The 27032-nt window shown below is 38.9% G+C and overlaps 1 protein-coding gene across 5 annotated transcripts in view; it reads right to left on the bottom strand.

The window, feature by feature from the left end:
* The window catches only part of LOC129777992 (solute carrier family 46 member 3-like), an 81418-nt gene that overhangs the window by 32332 nt on the left and 22054 nt on the right, over positions 1–27032 (bottom strand). The gene's annotated exons all lie outside the window — the stretch shown is intronic.

The following is a 27032-nucleotide window of genomic DNA, read 5'->3' as shown; positions in this document are numbered from 1 at the left end:
AAATCAATTAGCCGGCAACGATCTTCATACCTAGGAAGATTCTATGGGTCATTTCACGGCAATTTTCGAAGGGCAAAACTAAAGAATTTCCGTTGAATCGACTCAATTCGCTGGATACTATAATTGTAGTACGGAGACCATACTATACAGGCATATTCGAGGATCGAACGAAACAATGCGCAATACAGAGCCTTCATGCAATGTGCATCTTCGAAATGTTTTGTTGTCCAAAAAATGAAACCAAGAGTTTTAGACGCCTTAGAGGTGATGTATGAGATGTGATCTCGAAAGGTTAACTTGGAATCCAACATGATCCCAAGGTGTTTACATTTGCATTTTTTAATGTATTGGATGGATTTTTTCTTTGAATATCAATATCTAAATAGCGAAATTTCAAAAAATTATTTATAAAAATACGAATCAACCTTCAAAAACACATAGGTATGTAATAGCGACGAATTCGAACTTCAAATAAAGGGTGTGTAACATCAAATTGCATCACGCAAAAAACGCTGTAAAAATTTAATTTTTAGGAATTATATCTTCAGCTTCCGCTTATAATCAGATAAGAGTGTATAGATCACGTTTTCCATGCTTCACTGTCAATTTTTCGTAAATTTGGAAAAATGTCGTCGAACGAAAAAGAGCGTCGTGAATTAATCCTGTGCAATCATTTCGAGAATCCGGAGTTGTCACATCGGGACATCGGTAAGATGCTGGGAATCGTCCAATCCACGGTCAGCAGAGTACTAGAACGATACTTCGAGAACCTAACCATCGACCGGAAGGTGAAGAACGGCAAAAAGGGATGCTCCGTCAGTGAAAAAGATCACAAGCGCGTAGTTAAGCAGTTTAGACGTGATCCGAGAAGTTCGGTCCGGGATGTCGCCAATAAGCTGAATTTGTCAAGTTCATTCGTCCAGCGGACCAAGCAGCGGGAGGGCCTGCGTACATACAAGGTTCAGAAGGCTCCTAACCGCGACGAAAGGCAAAACATGGTGGGGAAGACGCGAGCCCGGAAGCTGTACACCGAAATGCTGACGAAGCCGCATTGCCTGGTAATGGACGACGAAACCTACGTCAAAGCGGACTTTCGTCAGCTGCCGGGCCTGTTGTTCTTCTCCGCAGAGGACAAATTCAGCGTTCCGGAGAAGATTCGCAAGCAGAAACTATCCAAGTTTGCCAAAAAGTACATGGTGTGGCAAGCGATCTGCTCTTGCGGAAAGCGGAGCGCCCCTTCGTGATGACCGGCACGGTAAACGGGCAGGTTTACCTTAAGCTTACTACCACTATTGAATCATCTGGCCGGATCTCGCTTCGTGCCACTATTCAAAGGACGTGTTGGAGTGGTACGAAGCCAACGGGGTCACTTTCGTGCCAAAGGAAATGAACCCGCCCAACGCGCCGGAGCTTCGCCCAATAGAGCCAATTGGGCGATTGTGAAGCAGGCCCTCCGGAAGAACCCAAAAGTTGTCAAATCGGAGGCGGACTTCAAGAGAAAATGGATTTCTGTTAAAAAAAAACTACAACCTGACGTTGTACAGAACCTTATGGACGGGGTAAAGAGGAAGGTGCGAGCATACGGGCTTGGGCTCGAAGTATGAATAAAAAGAAAATGCCAAAAGTTGTTTAATATTTTTTATTTTACTGTCTAAGATTTTCAAAAGGATCGGTCTACTGGGCGAATTTCTACAGCGTTTTTTCCGTGATGCAATTTGATGTGACACACCCTTTAGTTCCATCAGAAAAAATCTGAAAATTGGAAAAAAATAAATCGTTTATTGGAAATTTATCTCCAGCTAAACAGAACTTCACTTTGAAAAATGTAAATTTTGTCAGAACGATAGCAACGGTGATAGTTACATAACGAAAACTTCTAATAACTAAAACGGGGTAGCAAAGCTATCAGTCTGTAAGTTTCAGCCCATCGCCCATCGGCTACATGCATATCGCCCAACATGAGACAAATGTCAATAGAAATCTAATCAAAATTTGTTTAACTATAATAATCACTAGCCGAACAGAGGAAACTAAACAAAAACATTTCGATCATACTGCACTGAAGTTACACTCAAAATGTTATTCACGGAAAGCATATAGTCATATAAAGATGTCATCATTTCAGAAGATAAGCGTATTGTACGAGGTCTGACAATAAGACAGTTGGCAGTTGTGACTACTTCTCATCATTCTTTCTCTGATGAAACTTAACGTTGGTTTTGCCCCATTATAATTCCGAACAAACCTTCGCTTTCTGAATATTGCTCATAGAATAGTTCAATTTTCGTCGTTTTTCTAAAAACTTTGTATATATTGATATCGAAGATTAAAAACAATGTCAATCAGATTTAATCGAATACTAGGACCCGGAGAACTTCGTCCCGCCCAAAATAGATTTTTTTATATGAGTATGTTCAAACGTTGACGTTTTCTTACTAAGTGAACGTTCATGTGTCCAATCGCAGAACTTTTAATTTATTGATTACCATTTACCCTTTACCATTTCCTTTTACTATGAATTTTCTAGAATTTCTACCAAAACTCGTCATTGTTACATAAAATTAATAGCAGACACAACTCTCGTTCAAGATTCTTCAATCACTTGCAAATAACATATTTCTCCGTTACATGGAATAAATATTTGGTACAGAAAATATAATAAAATAAAGACAGCTCAAATCGGACAATTCCTCCCTCGAGTTTTGCGCTTCCCAACAAATTTGACGAACCATTTTTATTTATACAGATAGACGATATAGGAGTGCGTTTTTTACCTGAAAATCCATTTCCACTTTCGTTTGCGCAAACATCAAATGAACTAATAACGCTCATCACAATGTAATTGTAGAACATATGGGAATGCAATTCTCCGAATTTTTCCATTTTCCCTCGGTCTTTTAGGAAATTTTTAATTTGTAATGTTTGGATGAAATATGGGTTTCATTTTTATGTGACCACCCCTTCCGTCCAGAGGAGGAAGGGGTGTCAAACCAACGTTTCTTGTACTCTTAAATCCTCACATTCCTATTTTAATTCCATTTGCTCTATTAATTCTCGAGCTATGCATAATTTGTTGTGTTTTGTTGGGGGCTCCTTCTTTCAAAGATATGTCTAACGATCATAGAAACATTTCTCGTACCCAAAAACCCTCACATGCCAAACTTGGCTCCATTTTCCTGATTAGATCTCGAGTTATGCAGGAGTTTGTGTTTCATTTGCATAGCAAACATCTGAAGAAAAGCCAAATTGCATACACTGCTCGATCAGTGCCCGTGCCAAACGCTCGAAGAACATGCTCCAGCATTGAGAATTATCCTCTTACCAGAACTCGAATCGAACCTGAACGCCCTATATAATAAACTCAAAGAAAAGAAAGTTAAAAAGTAGGACTACGACACTCAGTGAGGCTTCCAAATAAAAAAAGTCACAGAAGGTTGTGTCCGAGACACGACCGCATAGTTGACGTAGGATTACGTTAGGCTATCTGTCGCATGCTGATTTGGATGTTTGAAAAAATATATTGTTAAACTCTTTGATAATGATCTGATGGCCCTGAAAAGGGCCGTTTGATTTGGTTGTTGGGTATTTTTTGTTCATTTCACCAGTGTTACAATCGAGCTTTCGGTATCAGTGATAGAAAGTTGTTTCAGCTCCGATGCACGTTTACGAAATTGGCGCTCATATTGCGTGAACATATATTCCGACATATTTACTCGCGTAAAACATTATGGAGCAACAAAAACAACAATTCACTTCTGTTGTTTTTTGGCAGCGGTAGCTTTTTCGGAGCCGCTGCTGCTTATTTCTGTTTTTATTTTGGTGCTTTTCGTTGACACCATCACGTCGAGCTAAACGGCGAATAGCGAATTTGATACACTGGATATTGTCATGTAGAACCTTGCGATACGCTTCGATCCTCCTTTGCCTTCCTTGCCGCATGAAGTCATGTTGGTTGATGTTGATCTGATGTGACCACACTTAAAACACTAAAAACATATATGTTTACCGATCTGAGCGTCGAACAAAATGAGAAATCTGACGGAGCAGCAGCATCAGCAAAAAGAGAGAACATGCCTGAAACTTTCTGCTCATGATGTTTGCTGTTGCCATCAGTACTGGACCGATGCGGGACACAGCTCGATTGTTGATGTTAGGCCTCGATGTTTACCGCCGCTGCTGCTGCTACTGCCACTTAAGTTCGATATGAGACACAGCTCAATTGTTGGCCGCTCAGATTCGATGCTCGTCTTGAAGTTCACTGCTGCACTTTCACGATTCCAAGAAGCATGTGCTCGCACTTCTGATGGAGAGAGCGTGCCCGAAATGCTCCGCTCGCGATGCTTGCTGCTGCCACTAGTAGAGTAGTAGTAGTTTGTCGCTGCTTATACTGCCATAGAAGCTTGATGTGAGGCACAGCTAGCCTATTGACCACACAGCTTCGATGCTCGTCTATATATTAGCCGCGCCCACTGCTGCTGCTCTCCACTGTTGTCCGTTCCACGTCCGTTGTAAAAATGAATAAAATCCACGAACGCTCCATCCTTTTATATCATTTGGTATGTGTGAAGTAGGCGCCTCCTCCTCGATTGTCATACAGCTTGCCGGTGAACGAACGAATCGGGCGCGAAAAAGAAATGACGTCAATTTCGATCAATCAGGCCTAGGTATCTTCTGTTTGGATAGTGGTTGAGATTTTTTAATTGTTCGATTGTTAGTTACATGATATATATTATTTTATTCAATGTGAAAAATTATTATGGAGTGCCGACAACGTATGATGCAAACATCTTATCAATCCATCATGAAATGAATGAGCAATAAGCGTTTGAAATTGGACGGGTCGCTCATTTATTTTCTAACGATCATTTATTTTCTAACCGGGAAGCAGTTGACATACTACGCTGCGCTTTTATGTACATGAAAAACCACTTTTAACATGCGGGGAAAAAATCTTATATGAAAATTACCAGATGTCAATGTTGCCAAGCGTAGTTATTGATGGTTAACCCATCCGTTACGAGCGTCGTCTATAGACGACATCTGCGCGACGTCCTGTGTGTACGAATGTCGTCTATAGACGACATCCACGCGACGAGCTGTGTGTACGAGCGTCGTCTTTAGACGACATGAAATTCATACTGCTCTTCGATCACACCAGCGCGATGTGCATACTTTTCGGCGCAGTGCTTCGTACAGGGGTAGCACTTCGGCGGAGCACACTGCCGTAATGAAAGGGTTAAACCGACGCCGAACCGAATAGCGATGAACGCACCCATATCACGAACTTCGACATTTGATTTGCTATTATGGTGCTACTCGCCTGTGTAGTTCGCGCAAAGGCATCGGCAAAATATTATTTTAGAAAATTCCTTGAGGCATTTGTCTGAAACGTGCTGTGTATGACCGGAGCCGTTTTGCTATATATATGCATACATATGTCATTCGCCTCCCTTACCGCATCCAGTCAGGTTGGTTGATGGAAAGTATGTTTCTGACGTGATAAGATTCCTGTTAGTTGCACATGATCAAAGAAAATGTAAAAGTAAACAGGAAGGAAGGAAGGTATTGTATTATAGAGACTTTAAACTTTTGCAGTTCATTCGTCTCTAGCCTTGAGAAAGGCCCTTTGAAAACTCTACTCTATTCTACTCCAGCGCTACCACCTCCGCCCTCTTGCCATGAGAAAGGCACTCGATCCCTCGCCGTCCAGCCCGTCCAGCAACGATGTTGTCCAGTCGGTGTCCACACAAAGAATGATGAAAAGTAAACAGTATTTTTGATCGTAGTTTTATATCATTTTTATGATAAGTGGAAAACAATATTTTAAACTCTTTCGTTTCAAAGCAATATCGAAAGTCCTGAAAAGAACTGGAATGGTTAAATGGGTTGTATGGAATCTGCTGCGTGCTAATGTAATGAGGTTTCAGTCGGATGTAGTAGTTGTTAACTTTTTGGCAGCGGTAGTTTTTTCGGAGTCGCTACTGCTTTCCTTGGCTTTGGCATTCTCGGCTTCTGTGCGTCGGTTTGCAAGGGTTTCGTTGACACCATCACGGTGAGCTAAACAACGGATAGCGGGTTTGATACACTGGATGTTGCCATGTGGAACCGTGCGATACACTATTCCTTAACCGGGTCCTTTGTCTCCTTTAACTCCATAACCGCATCCAATTGTATTGGTTGATGTGAACAGGAGTACCAGCAATGCACACTAGAAACACATATGTTTATCGATCTGAGCGTCCAACAAGAATGAGAAATCTGACTGAGTAGCAGCAGCAGCAGCAGCAGTAGAGAAAGAGAGAATGCCTGAAACTCTCTACTCATGATATTTGTTGTTGCCAACAGTAGTGGACCGATACGAGACACATCACAACATCGATGCTGAACCTCAACACATTGTTGAGGTTCAGCATCGATGTTTACCGCCGCTGCTGCTGCTACTGCCACTTATGTGAGACACAGCTCAATTGTTGGCCGCTCAGATTCGATGCTGCACTTTCACGATGCCAAGAAACGTTCTCGCACTTCTGACGGAGAGAGCGTGCCTGAAACAATCCGCTCGTGATGCTTGCTGCTGCCACTAGTAGTAGACCGGTTTCAACAACCGTTGCTACTGTTTGCCGCTGCTTATGCTGCCATAGAAGCTCGATGCGAGACACAGCTCGCATTTTGACCGCTCAACTTCTATGCTCGCCTATATATTAGCCGCTTTCACTGCTGCTGCTCTTGAATTTTTTCAATTGTTCGATAGTTAGTTATATAATATATACTATTTTATTCAATGTGAAAAATTGTTATGGAGTGCCGTAATCGTTTGATGCAAAAATCTCATCAATCCATCATGAAATGAATGAGTAACAAGCGTTTGAAATTGGACATTTTTCACGATGCGATCGATTTTCATTTTTCAATTTGTACCCCAATATGTTCCCTAAAGACGTAATCCTACATCAAAACATGTCATATTTTCATGAAATAGTTTTAAAACCAATAATTATTTTTGGAGCGAGCGAATTTTGATGATTTGCTTACCAATTGAATCTGAAATCCTTTTTTTTATTCTTTAGCTTGCATATACTTTCCGTCATTTCAATGATTGCGTCGCTCTGGACAGCGAGCCGTCAACAGTACATGGTAATACTGAGAGTTGACTTGAAAGTTTTTTTTAAATTGGTTTGTAAATCGATTACGCCGCATCGGCCCTTGTCAGTACTACCAAATGTTTGTTCTGAAAAGTTCAATCTTAAAGTTCTGCAATGTTTTGCTCGTGCGCTTGAGAATATCGCAACAGTTACATCGTCGTCAAACCCAACAACAACAACGCCTAGCACTAGTTTGGTTTCCATGTTAACGAATAATAATCGACATTATACATTGCACATTGCCAAAGTACGTAGAATAGAAGGTAAATGATTTTACCTGTGTATACACACGGAGCGCGCATGTGTTACACACACCAAGAAGTTAGTAATAAACAATTCTCAATTTGTTCGATGTTCGAGGTTGCGTTACTTTCTGTATATTAGAGATAGAAAATTGCGTTACGAAGGGGGGGAGGGTGTCCAAAATCCGGATTTTTAGCGTTACGTAATTTGTGCACGACGCCTAATCAGCAATGAAGACGTCTTCGTACTGGAGGTAAGTGTTTTCTATATAAATTGAGATGAGATAAACTAATCGGAAATGTTTTCAGCTATTCTATGCATATGCTTCTTGGATCTCCCAAAACGTTCCGTTCCAATGGTTTCACACGAAATTCCAAATTTATGCATTCACTTCTTGCGAAAGTGCAAAATATTTATTTGCAATCACTTCGGAAGATGACCCGGGATGGAGGAAATGTTTTTCTCGTTTTCCAGAAACGCCAATTTGGTCCCTTATGTGGCCTCACTATGGCTGAGCACTCCAAACCGAAACCAATGAAAGTGTCACAATGATTCTTGATGGATGATTCAATAAAAGAGAAAAAATCAGCATTGTGGGAGTTATTCTTTCATCATTTTATCAATTTGCGGGAACGACACTGCTTCGATATAACCTCTCAACATATTTGTTCATCGTTTTTGGGTTATTTTTATATTACAGGTGCGATAATTTCACTGTTTTCAATTTAAAAATGATTAAATAAACTGCTATTTCATCATTTAAAAACATATTTTGAGACAGTTCTTTTGTTACAATTTTGAAAAAATCAAAAATGTTCGAATTTATATGGATTCGATCGATGGTTTATTACAATTTTTTGCTTTTTTTCTTTGCCTACCACTACTTGAACAAAGCAGGGAGGAGACTACCTTCTATTCTACGTACTTTGGCGCATTGCTACGATGTTTACGGGGATGTAGTGTGAAAGTCATTGCAACCACGATTTGTAAGGTAAATGATTTTGGTTTGTCGAGTCGAAAATATGATCATGGTTTGCCCACTTTTTTGAATGCTCTTATTCAGCGCTACTGTGTCAAATAAGGTATTCGAATGTTTCAAAAAATATAAATAAAATTGTCATTTTCATGATTTACAGTAGTTTTATAGTGTATTTTTACGGAATCACATGTTTTAAAGGATTATAAAATACACATTCTATTTGTGTCAATGCGCCCCTCATTCGCGCTAACTTTTAATCGATCACCAGATGATTATTTGGCACGTATTCAGACCTTTTCTGGATTATAACACTTATAAATATTGTAAACATCATGCTTGCACACCATTTGTATCAGATTTACATAGGTAAACCAATAAATTAACGCCATCCAAATGAACTCAATTCTGATCATGAGTTGTCCAATTCAATAATGTTATTTTGTCCACATGATTACTATGATAGCTTGGCGCGCTGCAGTTTGTTTATGGTGTCCTACACCCGTAGCAGAAATAAAGTTTCTCTGTGTTGAGTGATGTTCACCTTTAATATACCCAATAAATGCAATATTCTGAAGAAAGCCTAAATTATGAATTTTCGCCTAAATCAATATGATGACAGTAAACTCAGAATAGTGAGAAGTTCAACATCTGCTTGTGAATTCTAATATCTTCGTTCAAAAATGGTGATATTTAAAACCGGATAAAATATAATCATAGGTGGGCAAACCAGGTTCATAATTTCTCTTTGAAGAAAATCATTGAAAACCGTTAAAAATGGATGATTTGAACACCTTATGGTATTATTAGAATCCAGAGATTTGGGGCTTTTCAGCAACACCCAAAATCGGACAAACCAACATAATTTACCCCAATTTTGTTTTTTTTATTTGTCGTTCTGAAAGCCGGGTTGGAAAGATGGAGCCTTGTGTCGGTTTTCATGCCGTCAGTCAGAGAGTGTTCGAGTATTATTGAATCACACGTACGTATTTTTATTTTTATGCATTGTTAAAGGTTAATAATGGTGGCTGTGAACCATATTAAAAATTCATTCATGAAATTGCGACATATGGTCAGCTAGCGCAATGATCACCATGCATAAACCATCTTTAACTGGTTCTTAAAAACCATGCAAGTTGCGATCAAAACTTCCTACTAAAGAGTTATTTCGGAAATTTCAATGTATAAATACGTGATAAACAAACAAATTGAATAAAGTTATCTCATAATCCTACATCAACAATGGGGTCGTGTCCTGGACACCACCCTCTGTGAATTTTTCACAATAAATATGCATTTTCATACAAAATCGAGGGCTAAATTGCGCACACCTATTATAGGCGACAGCAAGGTGACGGAGGAATATTCAACTTCAACAGAACCCTTGAAATCGTAGGTTTTTACGCCATATTTGTCACAAATAATTTTCAATGTCACATTAGAATCGTAATCATTCCGTAATCGTTCCTAATTTCAATTAACGGCTGTCTTTATAGTTCAATGTAATAATAAAAAAAATAATGTTGACTGCTTCTATTTTCAACTCATAGTCTACAATAGTCATTCTAAATTAGTAGAAGAACACTTAAATTGTACTACGAAACCTTTTCCACTGGTTTTTCAGCACTTGGTTAATGAAAATAAAAGAAATTGTGAAGCTGCACTTGTTTTAACCAAAGATCGAAACACTCGCCGATTTGAGAGAAAAAAAACTCCGTTTTTACCCACAGGGAAAAATAGTTGAGGATATTATCAGAGAATGTTACTCGCTCACTTCGATTCTCGTGAGAAACGCAATGCCGTTTCTTGTTTTTCAGCGAGTTATGATTACCCGAAAAATGGTTTCGTTTCCAGTGACTTCTTGATACCGATAATGGTTTTTCACTTCATCAGTACAGATGGAAACATTACATGAAAACATGCGTTAACATTGGGTTCCATCGTGAAGTGAGCATGAGATGGGTTAATATTTGTACAATTCAGACGATGTGTAAACAAGCTAACAAGTAAAGTTAGCTTTGATTTTTCGTTCCATATTTTTTAAGTGTGTGTACAGTGATGCTTCTGAATCCGGATCCGGAATGAATGTGACTGATAGTTACTATTGTGTCAATTTAGTTTAGTGCCAAACATAGTACCTAGCTGTTAACAAAAAATGTAAAAAATCAAAAATCAATGTGAATTTCACAAACCCATGTCCGGAATAAAAAGTACATTCAGAAAATGCTTTTAAATCCGGACGGTCAAAAGTTGACGATTAAATTTCTCTTTGAAGGAGTTGCATAAGGGTATGTTAGAAGACTTAGTATGGAGTATGGAGTGTGGAGCAAAGATTTTCGAACCGGGAAACCCCAAAACTCTTCGGTAGACAGCACGGGGTCGATTATATGACCGGTTTGTATGTACGTGGGTAACTTTGTAACTTTGTCTGTAGCGCTGTCCCACAATAATGGATATTTAACCCCCTTCCTGTTGACCGTTTGATCTAAAATTTGGAACACATCTTTATCTTTGCAGTCATTATAAAAGTGCCTATTTCATGATCTTGAAAATCCAAAATGGCGGATTTCATTTTTTTTTCTAAACCCCATCAATATGGGTATCAAATGAAAGGCCTTGACTAGTAGAATACAATTATTGATGAAAAATGTAGATTCAAGATGGCGGTCGCTACAAAATGTTGGATTACATATTCCCTTAGAACCCCATCAATATGGGTATCAAATGAAAGGGCTTGATAAGTAGAATACAATTATTGATGAAAAATGTAAATCCAAGATGGCGGCCGCTACAAAATGGTGGGTAACATATTTTCTCAGAACCCCATCAATATGGGTATCAAACGAAAGAGATTGACTAGTAGAACACAGTTGTTCATGAAAAATGCAAATCCAAAATGGCTACCACCACAAATTGTTTTTAATTTTTTTTTTCTAAACTGCATCAATGTGTGTATCAAATGAAGGGGTTGACTATTTGAACACAAATTCAAAATGAGCCACGTCAGATTTCCATTTTCTACAGTTAGATGTTTCATTACATGTCCCTCGATTTTATTTGAGTCTCATCAATGCCCTAGATTAATGAAGAAAGGGATGTGGTTACTACTAACTGCTACTTGCCTTATTATTTTCTAGCTTTCAGTACATCATCTGTATCTGTATTATTATGTTTAATCACAATGAAACCATTGAACTTAAAAAGTGTTTTTTACTTATTTATTTTTTAGTTCTTAGTACATTATCTGTATCATTAGTATATTTCTCTACAATAAAACTGTTTAACAATTTCTTTAAAATTTTGGATTTGCATTTTTCATTAATAACCGTGTTCGACTAGTCGATCTCTTTCGTTTGATACCCATATTGATGGGGTTTTGAAAAAATATGTAATCCGTCATTTTGTAGTGGCCGCCATATTGGATTTATATTTTTCTTCAATAATTGTATTCTACTAGTCCAACCCTTTCATTTGATACCCATATTGATGGAGTTTTGAAAAAAAAATGACGCCATCTTGTAGTGGCGGCCATTGGATTTCATTTTTTCATGAATAACTGTCTACTAGTCAATCCTTTTCATTTGATACCCATATTGATGCGGTTTAGATAAAATATGTAATCCGCCATTTTGTAGCGGCTGCCATCTTGTATTAACATTTTCCATCAATAACTATGTTCTACTAGCCAAGCCCTTACGTTTGATACCCACATTTATTGGGTTTGAGAATATATGTAATCCATTATTTTGTAGCGGCCGCCATCTTTTATTTATTTTTTTCCATCAATAACTGTGTTCTACCAGCCAAGCCCTTTCTTTTGATACCCATATCGATGGGGTTCTGAGGGAATATGTAATCCGTCATTTTGTAGCGGCCGCCATCTCTGATTTACATTTTTCATCAATAATTGTATTCTACTAGTCAAGCCCTTCCATTTGATACCCATATTGATGGGGTTCTGACAGAATATGTAATCCGCCATTTTGTAGCGGCCACCATCTTGGATTTACATTTTTCATTAATTACTGAATTCTACTAATCAAGCCCTTTCATTTGATACCCATATTAATAGGATTTTGAAAAAAATATATATATGGCTCCATCTTGTAGTGGTCATCTTGTAAAAATACAAACGCGTTTCCATTTAGTCCCGCTACTTATGGTGCACCCCGTTAATATGTTCTACAAGAATTAATAAATAATTTCTCTCAAAGAATTGCAAAGAAAACAAGTGTCTGGATTTAAAATCACGACACGATGAAAGAAATTTCAAATTTTGAACCAAAAATGGGTGGGTCATATCTATGATATAACCGCAAGGTTGACGTGAGACTACCTTAGCTTAGCAATAATTTGTTTGTATTGATTTAATTTTTGATTGAATGAAACAATTTCCGAATTCAATTGAATTCAATATATTTGCTTTGTGAGTGAAAAGATTGTATAACGCCATGTGAGGTTAATTCATGCATTTGGATAGATTATGTTCTTCGTTACAAGTAAATTTAATGACAGTCCTTTTACGTTTGGTATGATGACATCTTGATTTTGAACTCTGTGTTAGCCAAACACATTTCAGTCGGAACAAAAATGCCCCCGATTTGCATGTATTTGCAATTCCGAGTTCCCCAGACACCTTCGTTTAGAAGTCTGTAATAGGTAAACACATTTCAGTCGGAATAAAAATGCCCCTGAATTGCATGAATTTGTAATGCCAACTTCCCCAGATACCTTGGTTCTGAAGTTTGTGTTGGGGAAACACATTTCAGCAGGAACAAAAATTCCCCCGACTTGCATGTATTTGCAATACCAATTTCCCTACGCTCCATGGATTTGCAGTCTGTGTTAGGGAAACACAGTTCAGTCGGAAAAAAAATACCCTCGACTGTTTTCATGTGTTTGCAAAGCGGATTCCCCCAGGCACATTGATTTTGAAGTCCGTGTTAGGGAAACAAAAATACTCCCGACTTGCATATTTACTAAGCGGATTCCCACAGGTACATTGATTTTGAAGTCTGTGTTCGGGAAACCGTAAATCGGGCCAATCAAAACTAGGCAGTTAGGGCGTTTAGATAACGCTTGACATTTCACAGTTATTCAATTGTTTATCTAATGAAAAATAACATTTTAATCATTGCGATAGAAGCGTAGAAATATTCCGAATCAATTGATGCAATTATCTTTCCAATCCAGTAAGAAATGTTCGTGTTATAAGCATTTAGAATCTTTCATTATTTCCTGCATGTTCTGTGTTTAGGTTTTCATTTTACCCCCCATATACTCCGGTTAGACGTAGTCCCACGTCAATATAACATCATTTTGTGGAATTCTGTGAGTCATAACTTAGATGAAGGCCTTCTAATTCTATAGGAACGCTAATTTTTCATGCTATGATATGTCGATATTTTTTAGTAGTTGAAGTTATATTCGTAAGCGCTTAAGCGTCCGGATTTCGAAGCATTACTATAAATGAGACACAAAAAAGCATTCTCGTTGAACATCTCTTTCTCTCTGGAAAATAATTTTCGGTGATAAAGAAGGGACGAAAATTCAGCATTGCACAACTCATTGAAAACTAGATTGATTGACTGGATACTTATCTCGCAGTTGTGAGAGAAATTCAATCTCTGGTTTTGACCAACACAAAATGGAACTTGTCAACAAAACTTTACCTGTGTGATGTCATGAAAGAAACGATTGCTTTTGCAATCATTAGACACCTATCTAGACTACTAAACCGTCAAAAAAAGTACGTGATTGAATTTCAATTTCAGAATAACTTAATTTAAGATTTTTAAAATTGTTCATGATCAAGAACCATGTTTTTAAAACATAAAAGTCTGAGGAAAGGCGAAGAAAAGTATAATTATTGAATGAATATTAAAATAAACGTTCTCATTTTTAATTTTCACGGAGTACAGTACAATATCGCTAATGTTTTTCCATCTCTGAAATGTATCATTCGTAAAAAAAACTTCCATAAAGGGTGTGTCACATCAAATTACATCACGGAAAAAACGCTGTAGAAATTTAATTTTTAGGAATTATATCTTCAGCTTTCGCTTATAATCAGATAAGAGTGTATAGATCACGTTGGCCATGCTTCACTGTCAATTTTTCGTAAATTTGGAAAAATGTCGTCGAACGAAAAAGAGCGTCACGAATTAATCCTGCGCACTCATTTCGAGAATCCAGAGTTGTCACATCGGGACATCGGTAAGATGCTGGGAATCGTCCAATCCACGGTCAGCAGAGTACTAAAACGATACTTCGAGAACCTAACCATCGACCGGAAGGTGAAGAACGGCAAAAAGGGATGCTCCGTCAGTGAAAAAGATCACAAGCGCGTAGTTAAGCAGTTTAGACGTGATCCGAGAAGTTCGGTCCGGGATGTCGCCAATAAGCTGAATTTGTCAAGTTCATTCGTCCAGCGGACCAAGCAGCGGGAGGGCCTGCGTACATACAAGGTTCAGAAGGCTCCTAACCGCGACGAAAGGCAAAACATGGTGGGGAAGACGCGAGCCCGGAAGCTGTACACTGAAATGCTGATGAAGCCGCATTGCCTGGTAATGGACGACGAAACCTACGTCAAAACGGATTTTCGTCAGATGCCGGGCCTGTTGTTCTTCTCCGCAGAGGACAAATTCAGCCTTCCGGAGGAGATTCGCAAGCAGAAACTATCCAAGTTTGCCAAAAAGTACATGGTGTGGCAAGCGATCTGCTCTTGCGGAAAGCGGAGCGCCCCCTTCGTGATGACCGGCACGGTAAACGGGCAGGTTTACCTTAAGGAGTGCCTACAGAAGCGCTTACTACCACTATTGAAGCAGCACGAGGGCCCGACCATCTTCTGGCCGGATCTCGCTTCGTGCCACTAATCAAAGGACGTGTTGGAGTGGTACGAAGCCAACGGGGTCACCTTCGTGCCAAAGGAAATGAACCCGCCCAACGCGCCGGAGCTTCGCCCAATAGAGAAATATTGGGCGATTATGAAGCAGGCCCTCCGGAAGAACCCAAAAGTTGTCAAATCGGAGACGGACTTCAAGAGAAAATGGATTTCTGTTCAAAAAAAACTACAACCTGACGTTGTACAGAACCTTATGGACGGGGTAAAGAGGAAGGTGCGAGCATACGGGCTTGGGCTCGAAGAATGAATAAAAAGAAAATGCCAAAAGTTGTTTAATAGTTTTTATTTTACTGTCTAAAACTTTCAAAAGGATCGGTCTACTGGGCGAATTTCTACAGCGTTTTTTCCGTGATGCAATTTGATGTGACACACCCTTTAATTGAAAAGTTACCATAGATCATATAATCATTTTTCAGCAACACCAAATCTAGAGAATATCAAATAAATATAATGTGTTACAAATCGTGTTGAAACAAACAAATGTGGGCGACGTGAAGTATGTAATTTACATTCAACCTGTATCACAAACAATAGCACAGCTGATGTCTCGTGACTGTTCCCTTCTGTACTACAAATCATAAACATGTTTACCTTCCGACTCACGTAATATCCGCAATCTAGAGCGATTCCAATTATTACCTCTAATGATAGCAAAAAACGAGTGCTCTGCCAAAAAAAATCAATTCACTGATTCGCTTCCTCTAGGAACGAAAAAAATTGTGCTTTTCAGTTGGTTAAAAATCCTCGGCTACATCGGGATCAATGTCAAGCACGCAATGTGACACAGCATGACTGCATGACTGTGATGAATCGTCGCAAGTTTTTGTACCGAAAGCCGTATCTCACCCCGAGCAGAATTGTGTGTTGCCCAGAATGACGGCTGTCAACAATGCTAGTTATATAGCGGAAAAAAAATCGCTCACCCACTGAATAGCAACCGGTATTTATAGACAACAATAGCATGATGCACCTGTCGGCAAAGGTATGTACAAATGGAAACTATTCCAACAATTGACGAAGATTCTCCAGGCCAGTTACAGCCCAGTCATTTCGTATGAACGTATGTATATCTGTCCTATCTGAACAATTCCATCGTATCGTTTAGCACGTAAATAAAATCACCACTTGTAGCGATCGAAGAAGAGCGTCAACCGAAAATGCTCATCCGTAACCATCTATCACGCGTTCATCACGTTTTCCAGCGATGCACATGTTGAGCTAATTGTTTGTTTATGAAATTATCCCTTCGGATACATTGAAGATACATCAACGCACCTGAAGATACTAAGATTTTTTTCTCAGCAGACTAATCACCACTCGAAAATAGAACCCCAAATAATTACATACTTTGCATTGACGTCCTCCCGCTTGGGGGTTCAAGCCTCGACACTCGATCCGAGGGTCACAAATAATTGCTGCTACCCAGCGATTTTCAAAGAGTTTAGCGCTTTCACCTAAACGAATCTTGACAAAATCCAACGAAACCTGTTTTGATGTAAGTGTTGCTTTTTTTTTGGTCTCTCCTCCCTCATCAAACAACAACTCACCAAAACAAGTCACCGTGAGCCGGCGCGCGCGGTTCATTTCGTCCGACGACCCCCAATTTCAGCAACCGCAAACCGCCGACCGAAGAAAATAAGCACACCTGCTAGCTTTCGCGCAGAAGCAAGCATATTTGGGTTTTCGGAACCGGCCTGTGCAAATCAGGAGAGAAGAGTGTTGCCTATGTGCACCTAAGTGCAAATGGTGAATGGTCGTTTGATCTTGGCAAGGTACAACCTGTAAACTCGATAATCGATAGTTAATTATTTTCCCAGATCTTTGACCTTCTGGTGTCAACAGCAACAACAAAAAAAAAGCGACGAGATGTGTGCATCATTACAGCCCCGCTGTGTGGAGAATTGTGTAACAGCAGTGGAATTACAGGTCCTTTCAAGTTCTTTCTGACATTCTCCTCGAACTTCCAAATCTGGACCATTCAGGGACCATTAGCTGAAACTAATTGAGTACCACTTGGACAGTTGTTCTCAAAGTGTTTAGTCATTCTTTCGAAAGGAAAGAAGAAATGATACAGCATGAAAACAACAATCATTATGTTAGGAAGGACAACAGGCGGGACAGCAAAAAAAAACGTTGACAATGCATAACCCTTTAACATGAGGGCCCACAGTGCGTGAAAGCCGTTGCACCAGCACATTAGAATTTAGCAATGAACGTCGAATTGAAGGTCTCGGAATTATATCGCTCGCAGTAATCACAAATGATTCAACATTTTACTAAATTGATCTTACTTTATAAGGCCGGTTGTCCTCTGTGAGTGCTTGCAGGGCTTTCTAGCGTATCGCTTATAGGCAAGAGTGACCAAATCGTCACAACTTCCCGAATCACCCGTCTAATTGATTTTCACAGGATTCTAAAACTCGACATATAGAACACGGATGTATATACTAAATGAAAAACATTACTGCTATTTGGTTGAACTTGAATAGTGTCAACTTGCCATGTCGAAACAGAAGTGACAACCAATCTCATGTTACTTCATAAAATACAGCAACTTCTTCTGAATGCCATTTGATACATTGTCTGAATTGTTCCAGAAATGACTAAAATATCACTCTTCAATCCCCAGCTACAGATTGCTTGCCAAACGAGAAATTCTTTCGGGAGCTTTGACCTCTTTTTTTATTCTACAGTATTCCGGGGCACTCTGCTGATAGAACTAGGTATAGGGGAGGACGGGGTTAGACGGTCTCCCTAAGCATGGGGTACAATCAAACACAATGTATACAAAATTGAAGCATTTCTCGCGTAACTTTTGAAAAGGTCCTATGTAACATTTTCAACAACTCGAGAAAAACGAAGCTGAAGACCGGAACATTGTTCTGCGAATTGTTTTGAAAAGAATCGATATTTATCACTACTCTCACCACTAGCAGTTAATAATAACTCTGAAAAACCAATCCTAAACGTTGTTCCGTGATTTTAGTTCAAAGTTGAAGCCTCGTAGCGAAAAATGTTACATTGGACGTTTTGACTGACCGCGTTTGTACATTGCACAAATTACGTTGCATGATAAGCATTCGAAAATAACTACTGAAAAACTATGTAAATACCTACACTTCGTGCTAAAGGCAGATCATTATAATTATCGCTCGTCGAATTGCACTAAAAACGATACTAACATCCGAAAGAAACAAAAACTCAAAACGACCGAAGTACAACTTCGTGTTGTTTTGATTTCTTTGTTACTTCGGACATACTGGGCGTTGGAAGAAAGTGGCGTCCGAAGTAACACTCGAGTGTTTGAAATCCGAATCCATTGGACATATTTTGTATCGGCGATTAAAAGGTGAATATGATAGTTTTTGCAATACATTCAATGATTGAAAACTAATACATCCAAGTTTTTTTACGCGGTATTTTTTGCGTGGGTATTTTTACGTGTTTTTACGGATTTCCCAATCAACCCGGTTTTTTTACCGCGGTACTCGCGTAAAAAACCAGTGCAATCGCACATCTCTTCCTCAGCTCACATTTCTCTCCTATGCTCCCTCATATTATGGTAATCAGTGCTTGTAACGGAGCTTAGCGCTTATGAAGGAAATTAGTGCCGCACTTTATCACGATTCTTACGTGGATTTTAGGTGTTGGGTAACGGGTAGCTCACCGGGCGGTACAACGGGACGGGGTTTTTACGGGCAGCGATTCGTGAATGTCTTTCCCTGTCTACTTAGCTCTGGACGGTCCAACAGTGGTACAACACGTGCATCGGCAGTAGTGTGTACAAAGTGAATCTTCTAGCAACAGCAGATGAACTCATTCGTGAGGAAAACCGCACTATAGCTACCAGTAACCAACGAAATTGCAGGGAAAAACGGGGTGTAGTGTGCATCCATTTACTCGATTTGTTTACATTTGTTACATAGGACCTTTGCAAAAGTTACGCGAGATTTCATTGTATCAGCCAAGTATGGAAAAGTTCATTCGCTCACTTTTCCACACCTAATTATAAATCACTCTTGTATCTGCTTGGAATAATCATGGCGAAGAGAATGCAGCAAGCAATAGTGAGATTGCACGATGATTCATTTTTCACTCTCCGACCAACTTCATTCGGGACTGAGAGTGAACATAACAAAACAAAGAATGGAAAACAACATTCGATGCATGAATACTGCTTTGGAAAGATCGTACGAAACAAAATAACGATTGAGTCAAAATAGACTCAATCTGAGTGTATGTATGATTTTATTTTTCCTTTCACTCTCTTCCTTGTCAGCATTCAAGTGCATTTGTTATCGGCAATGCACATGAATCTACCTTCCAGCTCACCAATAACTTTTGTTAATACGGTCTTTTGCGTTGGCTTAGATCGTTCCATACTAGAAACAAAAAAATGTCATTGCAATAGTGCACAGGAAACAACTCGATTTCAACTACCTATATTTTACTACCGCGATTGAGCCTTCAATGATTTTATTTGAGTGAAAAATCAATGATTTTACAGAGACGCTCACTGGCTCAAGCAAAAGTTTCCAATTTGATTCTCTCACCATCTAACTCATTCCGAGATGACGCAAATGAGAGAATGCAAAATTCTCTGAGAATAGATGAGTGGAATCAAGACAGTATTTTTCCGTTAAACTCGAAAATGAACTTTTCGAAGATGATACATAAATGTTTTCTGTCTCAAATAAAGTTAGGCATAAAAGGAGAATAGAAGGGTGAGTTTTATCAGTGAATGAGTGTTGTTGAACGCAATTTTGCCCATACCTAGTGTCAGCATCGATCTTTCTAGAAGTTTTTCCACAATCACGTTGATTTTCAGAAAGTTTACTTTTTCATTTTATAATGCTATACGATTAATCAAAAAAGATATAAACATGGTGATACTAAAATCATGTTGGCAACCACTAGGAGTATGACGGCCACATGGTTCTACACTCAAACTAGCGGTGGCCGAAAACATTTCATCTTCGGCAGAAATAATGCTTTTTCGTGTGCTGTAGAGTCAAATGTGCAAATAATGAGCTGTTTTAAAAGCTTGCTAAAATGTTTGTATGTATGGGAGCTGACATCTCTTTCTTTTTTCTTTATTCATTTCCTTTGGGATTATACTAAAAAAAAACCCATACGATGTCAACGATGGCCGGCTGGAATACAAAGCTGTTTCGCACGACCACGCTATCCATATAGCTACTAGTGCTGTTGTATAAAAACGTGATAATATAATATTATACCTTATTATAAAATGAAGTTGGAATGTGTTTTCTAAGAGTAAAAAGAAGAACATAAACTGAATAATATAAAATCATTATCACAATTCTCTCAAAAAATGGACCACATATCTTTCTCGGTCTAGGCCGTGTATGTGGAAAGTGTACGGGAAAGATCTTATTGCGAGCTTTTTTGCAATGTGTATCTTGTTTCGCTCACTCATATTATCCCATATTGTCATTCCATATATATTATACAAATGCTATACAAGTACTTGGAAGCAGTACTTTTTCTGTTATTTTTAGGCTCATTTAATGTAATAAATCGAGATGCCAAAACATGTGCTAAAAATTAATTTTGGGTGTGGCCGTATTTATTGTTTCCGGCCACGTTGTACTTTAGATCATGGTCATTGTACTATAGATCAGTTGTATGTTAAACCACATCTCTTGCAACAGGTGCCATCATACCTAGGGATATCATCTGTCCTGATAACCAGGACAAGTCCTGTTTTTGAGATGCTCTTGAGGCGTCCTGATTTATTTTTCATATTTTAACATTTCTCCTGATTTTTAATAGAAATTCAATTTTGCTGACGAATCATGATCAGGGCCTTACAATTTCACTTCAATGGTGAATGGTGTCACTCAATAATGATCCTATCTGCTTTCAATTTGCTGCAAATCCATGCAGACTAAAAATAATGCTACTCTCTCTTCACACTCAATAAAAATAATATCACTTCACCGCTGAACAGTCTTGTTTCGATTCACTTTCATTTGTTTCATTCTAAACACTGAAGCGGAATTATCAAATCGTCAAATTCAAATGAAAGTGTCTTACATCGAATGAAAGTGTCTTATATTTGAATGAAAATATCGTTTCAGTATACCAGCTGACGTAATGATTGCTGGTGTTGGTTTTAAGACTAATGTGCCCTCATATGCCTCTTTAAATTCCACCTTTTTTTTGGAAAGACAGTCCGGGAGTATCCAATATGGAGAAATGAAATCGAATGAAACTTTCAATTGAAAGCAACGATCGTCCTCTCACATGTGAAACTGAAACTGACATATAGCCCATTCAAATGATAATAAATTCGAGCAGTTTCAATCTTCGAGTGAAAGCGTTTTCTTTCAAATTCAAAGGAAACGACAGCAGAAAAGAACGAACTTGAAAAATTGATGTTGAAATGTTAGTAGAGAATACTCACAATCGAAAATGATTCTGGTTGAAGAGAAAGGAAGATGTAACAAAATCATTTGATCACCATGATCATAATTCTTTTTTTTTTCTATTTCGTTTTTGAGCATTGGCCAACTCAGAACTACCAAGAGAATATCATTTTATTATGAAGGGACAGGATACGTTGTTACTCGCAGCTTTTACATATTTTTATCTGTACAGTTCATGATTGATCGTAAATCGAATCACGTACCCTTGTTTTCCATGGTTTTTTTTTCATATTTAGTTTTTGAGTAAAAACTTCTTGACGTAGGATTACGTCTATCGGGAACATATTGGGGTACAATTTGAAGATTATCCAATTTCAAGCGTTTATTGCTCAGTCATTTGCTGATGGAGTTTCGAGCTATTTGCATTAATCGATTCTGGCATTCCCTACTAATTCAATAAAATGAAAAAGAAATGTATATTTTATGAATCCAACCATCGAACAATTGAATAATGTCAAGCATTATCTACACGGAAATCCCGCGTTCTGATTGGTCAATTGGCCTAAGCAATCTCTTCCAGTTGCTTATTTAATAAGAATACGAGACTGTGCAATGAATTATGCGTTGGAATTGTATTTTCTGCTACGGTAAATCCCACGTTTTGATTGGACCAATTTGCGCTCCCGCATTACTTATCTCATTCCCCTTCGGCATCTCCTATCGTGTACCATCTAACGACTAACCACCATCCTTCTGTTATCATCGTTCGATGGAGTGATGGAGGTCTGGTGAAGCAATACTCAACAATGGAACTAAACGCTCCTTTTCCGGCGAATTACGACGGAATACATATCGCAGCTGTTCGGGCGGTTAAATAACGCGCCGACAAAATACTTTTGAATGAATTAACACTTTCTGGTAATCAAATCTCAAAATGGTAGGTTTAAAAGTTCTCAATATATTTCTTTTTAATCGGATTCTCGGGTGCACATTCACGTTTCGACGTGTTCACTTCGCGTTCGGATTTCTACTAGAGATGTGCCATCCGCTCATGAGCTGTTCCGAAGAATCGACTCTTTGAAGTGAGTTGACGCGGAACAGCTAGCAAAAAAAATCAAACAGCTCTTCAGCTCACTTTGATGATGATGAAGGAGAGAAAAGAGCTGTAGAATTGAAGAGAGTGTGTGAGCTGTAAGATTCAAATGAACTGACCGTCTCTCGCTCTTCGTGTTAAGACATCAGTTTAGTTTCATTTGTCCCTCGTCTTTTCAACTGTTATATTCGCGTTGACGGCATTGAGCTTTGTTTACCAGTTTAGGGGGCGCCAAAAATAATAATTGGCTCTCAGGCAGAATGAACACGTTTTTAAAATTCAAATTATTAATGAAAATTAACTTCTGTGTATCAAATAAGTATTCTATTTCAATGAAAAACACTTTGTTTGCAGGCGGTGCAAAAATCTCATAAGATTTTTTTTTTTTTTTTTGAAGAAAACTTTCTATTGTAATGTAAAGCCTCAGTAAAAATGTCGGAAATGTTGTACTCGCCGAGTCTGTTGTAAATAATAGTCTGGAATACGTGTTTCAAGTAATTAATAATATGGTGTGAAAAATTTCATTTGAATTTTAACATTTTCAAACTGGCTTCGTGGCTATCGAGTTTGGGACCCAAATTGAAAGTCGGCTCTGACAACTGAGCTGAAGAGCTGTTCATAAAGAACAGCTCATTTAGATGAGCTGATATGATCAGAGCTGTTCATCATGATGAGCTGATTTGCACACCTCTAATTTCTACTAACTGCTATTCGTGCTTTTTTCTGCATCGGTTGGATTATTTCGGTTCGGTTGTCGTTCGTATCTCGGTCGGATGAAAACTGGGAGATGTGTGCGAATCGCGCACTGTGTTTATGGAAAATGGGTTCGGTGCTATTCATGTTTCTTCTTGTTCGTGGTTTCTGATTGGCACAGCAAACACATAAAATCACTTCCTTCCGTTAAAGACGGAACAGCAGCCCAAATCTTCTGGACAATGCGATTTTTACAGAAAATCTCTTGTTCTTGTACATAACGGAAGTCATCACCTCCGGAGTTCTTTCACCGCATGGATCATCTGAGAAACACGTTAAATAAATAGATTTTATGATTTGATTTGTTCTTTATTGGTGAAATAAATCAAGGTCCAGGCACGATCAACTTGAAGTGAGCTTGTTCTTTTGTATATTTTTGGGGCATTGCTTGAAAAACATACCGTTTTCTATATAAGCACACTGACAAGACCTGTGTGTTCATTATTATAACATTGGTTTCACGGGACATGTACAGGGTGGCAATGAATGTATGGAAAAAAATCATCATCGAATTTAAAGAACCGATCATGTACATTTTGTTTATTGAACCAAAAAAATGACCTTGCAAAATTTCATCTCAATCGGACATGATTTTGGGGTGGCTCAAAGCACTCAGAATTTTGATTTTTTTTTTGTGCAGGCTAAGTCCCAAAATGTCGATTTTCTGCCTAAAATTTTTTTCGACGTTCTCGACGTTTTATGTATTTTGAATTAATTTAACATCTAAAACATTTCTTCGATTTTCCTAATTTCATGTATTGGAAGATTTACGTTACTCTCTGTGTATTAGAGATAGGAAATTGCGTTACGTAGGGGGGGAGGGGGTCCATAATCTGTATTTTTAGCGTTACGTAATTTGTGCACGACGCCTAACGCCTATTTCATAGAAGTCTTGGGCCAGCAATAGATTTTACAATCTTCTACTGAACCAAATTTCTCATCACACTGGAAGTTTTACAATGCGAGAGAATGGTTGTAGTCGTTTGGTGGCAGGTCCGGACTATATGGTGGATGCATTAAAACATTCCAATCAAGCTCTCGGTGCTGTGTGGTCTTGCGTTGTCGTAGTGAAACACAACACGTCTTCTGTTGGCCAATTTGGACGTTTCTGGTTAATCGCTAGCTTCAAACGGTCCATTTTTTGACAGTAGAGATCTGAATTTAGTGTAAAGGGTGTGTCACATCAAATTGCATCACGGAAAAAACGCTATAGAAATTTAATTTTTAGGAATTATATCTTCAGCTTTCGCTTATAATCAGATAAGAGTGTATAGATCACGTTGGCCATGCTTCACTGTCAATTTTTCGTAAATTTGGAAAAATGTCGTCGAACGAAAAAGAGCGTCGTGAATTAATCCTGTGCACTCATTTCGAGAATCCGGAGTTGTCACATCGGGACATCGGTAAGAATCTGGGAATCGTCCAATCCACGGTCAGCAGAGTACTAAACCGATACTTCGAGAACCTAACCATCGACCGGAAGGTGAAGAACGGCAAAAATGGATGCTCCGTCAGTGAAAAAGATCACAAGCGCGTAGTTAAGCAGTTTAGACGTGAGCCGAGAAGTTCGGTCCGGGATGTCGCCAATAAGCTGAATTTGTCAAGTTCATTCGTCCAGCGGACCAAGCAGCGGGAGGGCCTGCGTACATACAAGGTTCAGAAGGCTCCTAACCGCGACGAAAGGCAAAACATGGTGGGGAAGACGCGAGCTCGGAAGCTGTACACCGAAATGCTGACGAAGCCGCATTGCCAGGTAATGGACGACGAAACCTACGTCAAAGCGGACTTTCGTCAGCTGCCGGGCCTGTTGTTTTTCTCCGCAGAGGACAAATTCAGCGTTCCGGAGGAGATTCGCAAGCAGAAACTATCCAAGTTTGCCAAAAAGTACATGGTGTGGCAAGCGATCTGCTCTTGCGGAAAGCGGAGCGCCCCCTTCGTGATGACCGGCACGGTAAACGGGCAGGTTTACCTTAAGGAGTGCCTACAGAAGCGCTTACTACCACTATTGAAGCAGCACGAGGGCCCGACCATCTTCTGGCCGGATCTCGCTTCGTGCCATTATTCAAAGGACGTGTTGGAGTGGTACGAAGCCAACGGGGTCACCTTCGTGCCAAAGGAAATGAACCCGCCCAACGCGCCGGAGCTTCGCCCAATAGAGAAATATTGGGCGATTATGAAGCAGGCCCTCCGGAAGAACCCAAAAGTTGTCAAATCGGAGGCGGACTTCAAGAGAAAATGGATTTCTGTTCAAAAAAAACTACAACCTGACGTTGTACAGAACCTTATGGACGGGGTAAAGAGGAAGGTGCGAGCATACGGGCTTGGGCTCGAAGTATGAATAAAAAGAAAATGCCAAAAGTTGTTTAATAGTTTTTATTTTACTATCTAAAATTTTCAAAAGGATCGGTCTACTGGGCGAATTTCTACAGCGTTTTTTCCGTGATGCAATTTGATGTGACACACCCTTTATTGTATTAAAAAATTGAAAAAATAACAAAAAAATTAAAAAATTATTAAAATCAAAAACAATAAATTGCATGTATTTTACTGTTACAGTATCGGCACCATAAACACCATTGACAATTTCAGCGACCTTGCTTGTGTTTTCGCCTTTATTAAAGAAAAAGTGTAAAATGTACCGAATTTTCTTTGTTGACCTCTGTTGTTAACACCTTGTAACTCAAAACTGATAATATGTGAAATGTAAATGATGTATGATGGATATTACGCGATATATCGAGCCAGCTACCGAGAAAATAATGGATTACTTTTTCCCCAACTCAATATTAACCCCTTAAACGAAAATGATGAGTCCAGCTCGTCATAAACTTTCCTGGATAAACTGACAATGACGAGCAGAGCTGATTGAGGTTCGATGCTTTTTATGAGAGCAGTATCTGTATATCGAGTCTATTGCTTTGATATACTTGTGTAGGGGAGCCGCGGGTAAGACGGACAGTGGGGGTATAATGGACTGGTGGTTGAATTGTATAATTGCATTATGAATTTCAAATTTCTGTTGATGGGAAACCCTTCTACATGCTATTCTATAATATTTAAACCATCCTATGACAATGAATACTGAAAATCGAACATGATTCCGCGTGTGGATGTAACTTTTGCGGCTTCGATATTAAGCATTTTGGTGGTTTAATTGCAAAATTGAATTCGCTGATGATTATATTTCGGTTTGTAAGTTGACAGAGAAGCGATATAAGGTATGTTCGGAAAAGTAAATTCATTCGTAATTCCATAATCACATCCAATGCATGATGGAAAGTGAAGGGAAGAATTAGGACTCTTTTTTATATTGCTTTCTCTTTTTGTTCTATTTCAGTTACTGGAAGCACAAACACTGAGAGAGAGTGAAATTATTCCTCTCGCGAGCGATAAACCTCTACGCTTCGTATATTATGAACCTGTCCATATTCCCCCCCCCCCCACTACATGTCCATTATACCCGCACCGATAAAAATGTTCTACTTTTCGGCTTGTTTCAATTTCAGTAAAAAACATGGAAAAACACATA

The sequence above is a fragment of the Toxorhynchites rutilus genome, chromosome 1 (genome assembly GCF_029784135.1).
Source record: "Toxorhynchites rutilus septentrionalis strain SRP chromosome 1, ASM2978413v1, whole genome shotgun sequence".
Taxonomy (NCBI): Eukaryota; Metazoa; Arthropoda; class Insecta; order Diptera; family Culicidae; genus Toxorhynchites; species Toxorhynchites rutilus.
Note: the sequence above shows the minus strand (reverse complement) of the source record. Positions and strands in the feature narration are given on the sequence as shown.